Source organism: Chiloscyllium plagiosum, unplaced genomic scaffold (assembly GCF_037043375.1).
Source record: "Chiloscyllium plagiosum isolate Xiang-an unplaced genomic scaffold, Cpla_swu_hap1 HiC_scaffold_31, whole genome shotgun sequence".
Classification (NCBI taxonomy): domain Eukaryota; kingdom Metazoa; phylum Chordata; class Chondrichthyes; order Orectolobiformes; family Hemiscylliidae; genus Chiloscyllium; species Chiloscyllium plagiosum.
In genome coordinates this window covers 29,534,967-29,546,843 of record NW_028270169.1, presented here as the reverse complement: position 1 = coordinate 29,546,843, position 11,877 = coordinate 29,534,967, and the positions used below count along the sequence as shown (strand labels likewise).

Genomic DNA, 11,877 nt, shown 5'->3' with positions numbered 1-11,877 from the left:
TGTGTTGTATGATTTTTAACTTTGTCCATCCCAGTCCAACACCGGCACCTCCACATCATGTCCCAGTTGGCAGCACTCTCAGCTAAATATCAAGCTTCGAAGTCCCAGCACAAAAAATACGATTGTCATGCCAATACTGTAGGTTGGAGGACTGCACTATTAGAGGTGGCGTTTTTCAAATGAAACATTAAACTGAGGCTCCATGCGGCTGCTCGGATATATATTATGTGAAAAATCCTACAACACTCTTTCAACAGAAAAGCAGGGGAGTTATCCCTGTGTCCTAGTCAATACTGTTCCCTAAATCAGTGTAAATATAAATTATCTGGTCATTCCCCCATTACTACAACAGTGACCATAGTTTAAAAGTACTTCACTGGTTGTAACGCGCTTTGAGATGCCTTGTGGTCATGAACAGCGCTATATTAACGGCAATGTAGAAAATGAATAGACGATCACATCACAAGCAAAAAAAAGTTTATTTGACCGAAAATAAGTAAGTCACATTACTGGGAGTGCTCTTAGCCAAAGAACTCGTGCATTTGGCTCAACTTTTGTTATTATGTAGTGGAACAGCCAATTCACCCACAAAATTTCTTAGATAATGAGATAAACAAAACAACCCGAGCTAATGGTGTCGAAGTCACTGGGAAATCCCTCTATTATCTTTCAGTGCCGTGGGATTTACTTAACGCTCTTTTACCTAGCGAGCATGACATCTCATTCTGAAAAATTAAATAAACCACATTATTGGTACCGAACAGCACTGGTGTCAGGACAGATTATAAATCTCTGTGACGTGAAGTTTGAGTCCAAAAACAAATCTACAATGTTTCTAATCATTAGTTTCTGAACATTAGTCTTTCCAAATGATTATCTCTTAAAAGGCGTTAAAGTTAATCTATATATTTATTTCACAATTTCAAACGACTGAAAACTTTCGCTGTGACTTTTAAAACACATTTGAGTAATCGAAGTGTCTTGCTGTTGTTAGGTAACCGTTGGGAAATTTTGATTATGAAATACGTACTGGGCCACCTGCATGTTAGGAAAAATCCAAAGTGCACTTGTTCTATCGTTCAGTTTGCACGACCGGACAAGGGCACGAACGATGATTAGCACATGATGATGATCTGTCTACTTGGGGAAAGTACAAAGAAAATGTACTTTTTAAAGTTAGCGTAGCGTCTTGAGGAAAACCAGTGAACAAGAAGGCCTTTGTGATTTAAGTTATTAAAGATAAAGGCAGGAAGCCATTATGACACATTTATCTTAGGAAAAAGGTTACATTTAGTTGGGTCAGCGGTGGCACGTGATCGGGATTACATCACATTACTGTACGTCCAGTAGTCACAAGGGCGAGACATGGAAACAGCTGATCGGCCCCAGGAGGTCACCAGGTTCGCGGCGCTCAGCTGGAGGGGGCGGGCACCGCTACGCAAACCTTTCTGTTGAGTCATTGAATCCGCCCACCCACCTAGGCCCCGCCTCATCCAACCCTCGATAGGCCCTTAAGACACAGTCCGCCAAGTTGAGTGGCTACAGGAGCTGCCTGTCATGATGTCCCTTTGCCATTCAGAATTGTACATATTCTTTTAAAAGGTTATATTCAGATAAAATAGAATGTTTGTTTTTATAATTGGAATTGTTTTATTCCTGTTCGATTAAGCGTGAAAATAAACGTACAAACGTATGTACTGTAATATGATGGGTGCCAATAATGACGTTCAAGTTATAGCAATAACCCAACCTTTCATGGTAAAACTATCCTCAACATTCCTCCATATGCTCCCATTTTAATCAGTTCCAGCGAATTAGCCGTCAAACCTTAAATCGCCATTCATAAAATGCTAAGTCATGCAGACGCAATCTATTCTGGGACGTGTAGTTTGGTCATGCGCGACGTGCTCCGTAACCGTTAAGCAGCCGGTGCACGAACGACAAATCCCACAAAGCAGCGCGCACCAGATCGCTGTCGATGGAGAGGCGGGCACTGGCCCGCGTGTTCGCATTGGGCAATTTGCCCCACTGACGTTTGGCTTGGAAGGCTACTGGCACGACAGCTGCAATCGATTGGCTAATGTGGTAGTCAATTATCATACGTCACGTTTACCAGTTATTTCTCTCGTGCCCACCCCCGCCTCATCCAAAAACGATTTTTAAATTCCTCCCCTCGCACAGCGGCTGGGAAGAAATCGTGGCGCTGCCGTGTCCATTTCCCTCCTCCTGATTGGGTGAACTGCAGCCGGAGCCGCGCCCCGTTGCCCATTTCCCGCGCAGGGATTGGTGGGAGTGATTGTCAATCAGATCTGACGGTGTCGTGACGGTGGTAACTGTCAAGTCAAGTGAAGTTAAGTGGGGAGCTGGCCGGTGTCTCAGTTCATCAGTCAGTCTGATTGCTGGCGCAGTGAGAGTGGACTTATTCTAATCAGGGGAAAAGTATACAGTCACTTACTAGCGGCATTGCTGGCTGACCCAACTAGCCAAGAAGGAAAGCTCCGAGCTCTGGTAAAGAGGGTGATGGTCGCCGACTTGTCATTGACGAATCATCAGTTACTGAGAGGACTGAAGCAGCGAGGCGCCGCTGGGACAGAGACTTTCATGGGGAGTTCGTTCACTCTTCTGCAGCCTGGAGGGTGGTGATGTGAATGTGCGCAAGTTCCTGAAGTTTCATTTAAAAAATCTTAAGGGATTCTAGACAACTCCCTACAAGTGCAGAAAAAAGCTGAAAAGTGAATTAACAATTTTTTTATTTTTTAAAAAGTTCAATTCTTATACGTCTTAACTCTTTCCTCCCCCCCCCCCTCCCGCAGAAGAAAGATCTGCCCTGTTTGTTTAAGTAAGATTTTATTTCCCGATCCTTTTTTATGGGTCTATAATTTTTTTTTTAGCTAATGAAGCTTTTTCTGCGTCAAGAAAAGGGAACGGCCTGTCTTTTAAAGATCTTTAAACGTACTGTATTGAAAATAGGTGAAGGTCAGGAAAGTTCTAGAAGTGCAGCTGACTACTATCTGGGAGGTATAAAGACTTTTTAAAAATCGGTTTTACTTAAATTGATTTAGGGAAGTGAACATTTGGCCTCCACCTCGCCTGACCCAAAATTTCTGGTAAAATCTTTGTTTCCATATGGTGCTTAAATAATAGACCCCCAAAAAAGATTTAAATTAGAGAAATGATTTCCTGAGAGTGTTGTACTAATATTTTTGGAGCCGGGAGGCAGAGAATATATTTCTTTTTCTCTCTCTCAAATTTTTTTTTTCGCGACTTTGGTTGTTTGCATTTATCTTTATTCATGCTTACGCAACACTGCAGTTGAGTTACTGCCCTTAGTTTGGAACTGCAGGGAGCAGTCTAGCTCCAATGTCATTGCTCTTGCGTTAGTTAAAATGGGTTCCCCCCCCCCCCCCCCTTTTTATTTAATTATAAGAACTTCAATAGCTTAGCCCCCTGTACAATGAAAGTGTTCCAAAGTCTCCAGATAATAATTATTGTGTTTTGGGAACCGTGTATTGCCCTGGAACTGAGAGTAAGCGAGTGAACAGAATCTCTGCGGGGGGAAAAAGTGAGATGACTAATGCGATTTATTATAAATCTTGAACATTTTATCTAGAACTAGTTGATTCATATTTTTCACCAGGTTTGTAAAAGTATGGGGTACTCTTAATGTTGGAAATAACTATTGATGTGTTTTGTGTGGAAAATTTTCCTCCCGAGACCTGGGGTGTGTACAATTTACTGCGAATCTTGTATGTCAGAAATGAACGTACTGGGAATTTATATTTTGGCAGATTTTGGGATTCTCACCATAACTAAATGTGAACTGGAAGGAACTGTTTAAGAGCAAAATATCGTAATAAATTGGATATTATCAAACGAGTTAATCTTCAAATACGAATGATATTGTCCCTTTCCAGTGGCTCGACCATGCTATCCAACCTGTGACTAAACACTTGATCTGTCGAAATATTTCTATTTCAATATCATTATATTTTAAATATAATTTTGGTAAATGAGTTTTGAATTTAACTATACCTGTTTCTTTATAGATGTTTTATGTATAATGAGTTTTCAAATACTTTGCGGGGACCTCTGATTTTGTCGCCTTCCTCTCTCTCCTCCTCACCCCACCCAAGACTGTTTCCTGTTAAGTCACTGAATGAATGCCTCCTTAAATTTGGCCTATTGCTGAATCATGCATTAAAGCCAAGGTGAAGGGAGGTACTATACTGAAATTTTTATCACCGTTCAGACAAATGGGGCTGGCAGACTGATTGGAATTTGCTATATGCAAGAGGCATCTCAAGAATTCACAGCATCATAAGTTGACAGTAACCCACATTACTAAAGACAGGCTGGTCCAGTTTCCATAGCTACAGTACCTCCTGCATTCTCTTCTGTTAAGTCTATCCAAGTAGGGTGTGGCCTTTTTTAAAATAACTACATTTATTTCCATATGAAGGGAATTGTTTTTCTCTTTGAAAACAAGATTGAGCAGTGGAAATGTCTTTTACCCAATCAAGTTTTCAATGTAATAGAAACTATTGTCATACCTCGGGTTGTAAAACCAATAAAGTAAACTTGTTTTTAAGTGATTCTGGATTCTGCCATAACTTCTCAAAAGGTTTCAATTACTATGTAACTTAACCAGGAAGATAAAGAAGATATTTTTTTCTTTTTTTTTGTAGGAGGATTGAATTCCATGAATTACTCTGGCTATCCGACAGCCGTTCTTCACTGGCTAGTTTTATGTCCGTGTCAAGCAGCTAAAGCTGCCAGTTGAAGAACTGTTGAGGTTGGCTATTTGCAACGGGACGATGAAGAGGATGTGACTGTGTGGCTCTGTGGGCCAGAAGGGACTTAACTGTTCTAGTCTTGTGTGAGTAAACATTGATTACTTGGTCTGGAAGAAACATGCTTTGTAATACAGCATGCTCCAGTTGGCTTAATGCTCAGTTGCATAACTTTGATTATATTGTATAAATGCACACTTATAACTTGTGTCTGGGTGGGGCTGTTTTTACTTTATCTTTATGTTGCAAAAAGAATTGTAATGTGCTTAACCTCTGCATTTTGTAAAAATTCCAGGGGACAGTTTTTTTTTTCTTATGGTACTTTGTTAAAAAGTTGTAATCAAAATAATTGCCTACTTTTAGTTTACTGCACAAAACATAACCATATGAATTTTTTAGGACATTCTAAATACTTTGTTTTGAATGTAATTCCTTCATTAGTCAAATTCCTTTGCACTGACGTACCTCCCAGCTTATCGTGTTAAAACATGAGCTGTATTAAAGAAACAATACAGTTTGAAAAGATAGCTTTGGCTTTATATGTAGTTTGTGTTTTGAGTTTTTAGGTTAATGTTCAAAATGGCTAGCTCAATTTGCAACTTATGACTGGTTCTTTGTAATCACCACACTTTTAGAAACAAAAATGTCGTCATTTGTATTACCAAATCAATATTTTTCCTTTTTTCATTAGATCTGTGGTTTTGGGGCAAGAAAAATCAATTCTTTTGGAAGCCACTTCATCAAAATACAACCATTACAGTTTTTGTTTTTAAGGAATAAATCTCTGCAGCCTTAGACAAGTAGCCCTGTATCCAACTCTTCTATGCAACTGTTTATTTTTTCCTTGGAGAAATAACTATATATGTACTGCATTTTATCATGGGGAAATGTCCCGTGTAGCTTCATTTTAAGTGTAATTACATGACAATTCTGTCCAAGTCAAAACAACTGATGTCAAAAGGCATGATGTAAATGTTGCTTTCTACTAAATAAACATTAGATGAAATACTCGGTAAATTGTATTTCACCTAGAATTTACACAAGTTGACATTCATCAAAAGTTCAGATTGCTTGAAAATTAATTTTTAATTTTTTTTGGTTGGACAACCTCTTTGGTTTTAAAAAATCCCTCTAATTTAAAAAAAAATCTTGTTTCAATCCTCAGACAGCTGTAACTTCCAAAATTAATTCCAAATTTCCACTGACAATATTAATAAATTGTCCAACAGCTTTCAAGTTTTCAGTTTGTTTTTGTGGAGCAAACCAGCTAAAAACATTGACTAGGAAATATTTTTTCCAGATAACTTGTACTCTAAATGACTAAAATTTACTTTTTTTACTTCACAATACTTTGTACCTTTTTAAGTACGCAATTCATTCTGAGATTTGGAGATGCCAGAGTTGGACTGGTATGTAGAGTTAAAAAATCACGCAGCACCAGGTTATAGTCCAACAGGCTTAATTGGAAGCATTAGCTTTTGGAGTGCTACTCCTTCCACAGGTGTTTGTGGAGTATAAGATTATAAGACACAGAATTTATAGCAAAAGTTTAGTGTGATGGAACTAAAATTATATATTGAAAAAGACCTGGATGGTTTAAGTTAATCTGTTAGAATGACCACGTTGGTTTCAGAACCATTGCAAAATGATTGGCTCAAAAGTATTTGCACTTTTTTTTTTAACCTTTTCTAGCAGATAAATTGCAATCTGTGAACTAACTTTTGTAGTTGGGTTTATCATGATGATTCCTTCCTTAGTGAGAGCTAGGCAAAACTTCCAAGCTGGTTTAAATTCTTACAAGCCTACTGTCTTAATGCAAATTAACCTGCATTCATGCATGGTGAATCACTGAGACTCACTGACTTGTGCTCTTCCTAACTTAATCCTACCATGGCTTCTTGTAGGCACTTCTCCCTCTTCAAGCCTACCTCCATAGCAACATGAATTACATTTTTGAGTTTGGGGGGGGAGGAAACCTGGTGGCTCCGTGATTAGCACAGCTACCTTAGCACCAGGGGCAGATGTTTTGCTTCTAGCCTTGGGTGACTGGAGTTTGCATATTCTCCTGGTGTCTGCGTACGTTCCCACCCCCAGTCCAAAGTTGTACAGTTAAATGTATTGACAATGGTAAATTGTTGAAGGATGTGCAGGCTATGTGGGTTAGCCATGGTAACTGTGGGGTTGGGGGAATAGGGTGGAGAGTTGGGTCTGGGTGAGATGCTGTTCAAAGGGTCAGTGCAGACTCAGTGGGCTGAATAGTCTCTTTTCTGCACTGTAGGGATTCTGATTCTACTTAACAATAAATGCTAATTTAGCTCTCCTTCAATCTTTCAATTGCATGTTATCCTGCAGCTAAAAGTTCAGGATCAGTTTACAAAAACCATACATTCCTAACACCTTTTGTAGGATTTCTGAGATGAACAATCAATCCACTTTGTGTCGATGTCTTGGACATTGTTTACCAGTGTGTGCAGCTAGGTACTTCTTCAAACAACCTAAAGTACTACTAGAATCTTTGACGGCAAACTTGGGTGGCCTCATTTTAGCAATGCTCACAACGTGTCACACAATTCCTTCCTTGATCCGTTTTGTTATCAAGACAATCTTTAACCATTTTTAAAACCTTGGTTATGCTGGACAGAAAGATCTTTTATACAGAAACAATTTTCAATTGACCAGCGGAAAATAATGGGAAAACTAAGGTGGCTACAGAAAGGTGCATGAATAGGTTTTAAAGTATTTAAAAGGTTAAAAGAAATTTGCAGTAGAAATGTGGAAGAGATGCTATTAACATAATTTTGACCTAACAAGAGCCCAATAGCTGATTGCTGCAGGATTTATTTTAGCAACTACCAGTAGCTACCAAGCATGTCCTCCATCTGATTTTGCCATGTTTAATTTTTTTAAGTTAACTTTTCAAAATCCAGAAAGCCTTCTATGGAAAGTGAAAATTGTGTAGCAAAATGTAGCAAATTGTGTAGCTGTACACATGCAAATAAATCCCTTGATCCAAAGTCGTAAATATGGCCATTGGTATGAATAGATGTTGCCATTCTTTGTGGTAATTGAAATATTTATACTTTGATTATATGGCAATTTGATGACTGAATTTTCCTATTGAAATTCTAATGCCCACTTAAACTTAGTACAGTATCTCAGTATTTTGGTTGGACTGATGTAAAAGATTTCTATTCCAGTATCATCCAATTGATTATATTTGCCATCTAAGCTAGATTGGATTTTGTTTAAAAGAAATCTGTAGAAAAATTATGATCTTTGGTTTATGGCTCACTTGAGTCACCCCCTGATAGTTCTGAATTTGAGCCAACACTTCAATCTAATAGCTATACTATTTTCAGCCTTGACCTGGAAAGTTTCTTTTGCAGCAAGTACATTGATGGCACATGGTGGTTGAATCTGAAAGACCAGTTAAGGGATTTTGAAACAATTAAATTGCCAAACAGTTCTGAATATTGAAACAAATTGTGTTTACTACTTTCTTTGTAAAAAGCACTAATGTTTTGTAGATAGGCCAATAAGAGATGAGGCCACATTAGATTTGGCCAGGTGTTAGATCTGGAGGTAGATGAGCACTTTGGCAATAGTGACCACAATTCAATTATGTTTACTTTAGTGATAGAGATAGGTATATATTGCAGGGCAAGAGTTTTAGCTGGGGTAAAGGCAATTATGATGCGATTAGGTAAGATTTAGGATGCATAGGGTAAGGAAGGGAACTGCAGGTGATGGACGCAATTGAAATGTGGAGCTTTTCAAAAAACAGCTACTGCGTGTCTTTGATAAGGAAGTGGTCAAGCAAGGGAACATTTATCTTTACTGAAGATGAGACGTGAAGGCTCCATTAAGTGCTTGAGAGTTATAAATTAACCAGGAAGGGCCTAAAGAGTACTAAAAAGAGCCGGGAGGGGACATGTAAAGTCCTTGGCCAGTAGGATCAAGGAAAACTCTAATGCCTTCTGTAAGTATATCTGGATCAAAAGAATGACTAGGGTAAGATTAGGGCCATAGAGGACAGTAGTGAGAAGTTGTGCGTGGAGTCCACGGCGATGGGAGAGGCACCAAATGAATATTTTTGTCTTTTTCCTATGTGAGTACTGACAGTGTTGTTGAGGAGAATACGGAGATACAGTGTAGATGGGATTGAGGTTCATAAGGAGGTGGTGTTAGCAATTGTGGAAAATAGATGGGATTTATCCTAGGATTCTCTGGGAAGCTAAGGAGGAGTCTGCAGAGTGTTTGGCTTTGATCTTTGTCATCATTGTCAACAGGCATAGTACCAGAAGACTGGAGCATAGCAAATGTTCTCCCCTTGTTCAAGAAGTGGAGCAGAGACAACCCTGGTAATTATAGACCAGTGAGCCTTACTTTGGTTGTTGGAAAGGGTTATAAGAGATGTGATTTATAATCATCTAGAAAATAATAATTTGATTAGGGGTAATCACAGTTTTGTAAGGTAGGTCGTGTCTCAAAACTGAGTCCTTTGTGAAGGTGATCAAACAGGAGGATGAGGGTAAAGTGGTTGATGTGGTGTATATGGATTTCAGTAAAATGTTTAAGGTTTCCCGCGATAGTGAATTGCAGAAAATAGAGACGTGGAATTGAGGATGATTTAGTTGTTTTGATCAGAAATTGGCGAATTGTAAGAAGACAGCAGGTGGTGGTTGATGGGAAATGGTCATCCTAGAGTTCAGTTACTAGTGGTGTACCACAAGGATCGGTTTTGGCACCACTGCTGTTGGTCATTTTTATAAATAACCGTGGATGAGGGCGTTGAAGAAAATTTGTAAATGTTACTAAGGTCAATGGTGTGGCGGACAGTGTGGAAGGATGTTGTAGGTTACAGAGGGACATAGATAACCTGCAGAGCTGGACTGAGGTGGCAAATGGAGTTGAAGTGGAAAAATGAGGTGATTCACTTTGGAAGGAGTAACAGTAATACAGAGTACTGGGCTAATGGTAAGATTCTTGGTAGTGTGGATGAGCAGAGAGATCTGTGTCCATGTGAATAAATCCCTGAAATTTGTCACCCAGGTTAATAGTGTTAAGGCACACAGTGTGGTTAGCTTTTATTGGTAGAGAGATTGAATTTTGGAGCCATGAGGTCATGTTACAGCTGTAAAACAACTCTGCTGAGGCCGCATTAGAGTATAGCGTACAGTTCTGGTCGTTGCTTTATAGGAAGGATGTGGAAGTATTTGAAGGGGTGCAGAGGAGATTTACTAAAATGCTTCCTGGTATGGAGGGAAGGCCTTATGATGAAAGGCTTAGGGACTTGAGTCAATTTTTGTTAGGTGGTTGAGAGGTGACTTAATAGGGGGAATCCAGATGATCAGCGGATTAGAGGGGGTGGATGGCGAGAGCCTTGTTCCTTGGACGGTGATGGCTAACACGAGGGGACATATCTATCACTCCACTATTTTAAAGCTATAGGACAGATGTCAGAGGTAGGTTCTTTACTCAAAGTAGTAAGGGTGTGGAATGCCCTGCCTGCAACTGTAGTGAACTCGCCGTCATTACATGCATTTAAGTAGTCATTGGATAAACATGTGGATGATAGAATAGTGTAGATTAGATGGGCTACAGATTGTTGCACTGGCCTATGAAACCATCGAGGGCTGAAGGGCCTGTAATGTGCTGTAATATTCTATGTATGTCTTGTTTGAAAACTCTATGCATGCACTATGGTAGTTTGTCTCAAATGTGTATTGATAACTGAAATGGATTTTCTTGCTAAAGCTGACATTAAAAATGCATTGCTGAATAGAACTATTGAAATACCATGTTTAAGAATGCACCCCTAATTAAATATAGGTGGTAACCAAAATGTGTAGCAGAAAGTGCTACGAGATATGTAAACCTGCAAGATTTCAACATCTAACTAACAAATTTAGTACCAAAGGTTGTTCTAACTCCCTCTTGATTTCTTGGTAGAAATGTTGCAATAAATTCATCTTGAGTAAACGTGTAACTTGACAGCAGCCTGATTTACATAGGATTGTATGGTACATACAGGGTAGAAATGAACCATTCAACCCAACCAGTCCATGTTGACACTTATGACTTATCCAAACCTCTTTCCATCTTTCTATATATGGAAATAAGTCCCTATAGTCTTGGAGGATCATAATGCTGTGCTCTCATGAGTGAGACAAGTTGTAGTGATTAAAACTTAAGGGTTTGAGAAGGTGGGACCTGATGACCTCAGCTGATGCAGGAAATGAAACCATGCTGTTGATGTCTCCTGTATTCCCTTCCCCACCATATTTGTATTGCTTTCCCCAAACTTATCAATGCTATTTGGTTCAGTGGTACTGCATTTTACATGCTCACTGCTTTTGGTAAATAAGATCTGTATGTGTCTCTGTCAAGCTTTTTTTCTTTATTTCAATTAACTCATCTATGCCATTTTTCTTTCAAGTTAAAATGATAAATTTTCCCTCCATGCTTTTTATTGCTTTTGTTTTCATAATATAACATGTTCAAATGTGGTAAAACTGTAAAATCAAATGTGGTTTGATTTTGTAGATTTTTCATAACCTCCCTAGTTCTCAATTTTATCCCATTAGGAATAATGCTTTCTGATTAGTATGCTTTTTTGATGGCTATGCAAAGCCAGCGGCACATTTTTTTGTGATTAGTAAGTTTGCACTCCAGAGATCCTTTATCTCATCTGAGCTTGCACCTTCCAGTCTTTTTTTTTAAAAAAGGACCATCTATCCTTCCTGCCAAAGCATATGACTTCATTTGCCCATTCTCCAAGTTTGTTGTCCTCCTGTAATTCTATGCTGTTCTTTAGGATTTGGGCATCATCCCTAGTTGCACTTAAATTGTATGGCATACAAGGTCATTTCAACGGGCAGTCATCCTATTACTATCTGTCTGGAGTTATGTAGGCAGTTCAGATAAGGATGGCTGATTTATCTCTCTCTGAAAGAAATTAGTGAATCTGAATGGTTTTAACACCAATCAATGGTAGCTGCTATGGTCATCCTTACTAAGACCAGCTTTGTTTCAGACTTATTAATTGTAGTTAAATTCTGTGGTGGGGTTTGAACATATCTGTTAA

General features: G+C 38.9%; 1 long non-coding RNA gene across 1 annotated transcript; it reads left to right on the top strand.

The window, feature by feature from the left end:
• The first annotated feature begins 2,392 nt into the window (after window positions 1–2,392).
• Window positions 2,393–5,798, top strand: LOC122564047 (uncharacterized). The gene is made up of 3 exons (XR_006315802.2): window positions 2,393–2,650; window positions 4,686–4,876; window positions 5,482–5,798. It is a non-coding gene; the product is annotated as an uncharacterized LOC122564047 (long non-coding RNA).
• Window positions 5,799–11,877: the final 6,079 nt, after the last annotated feature.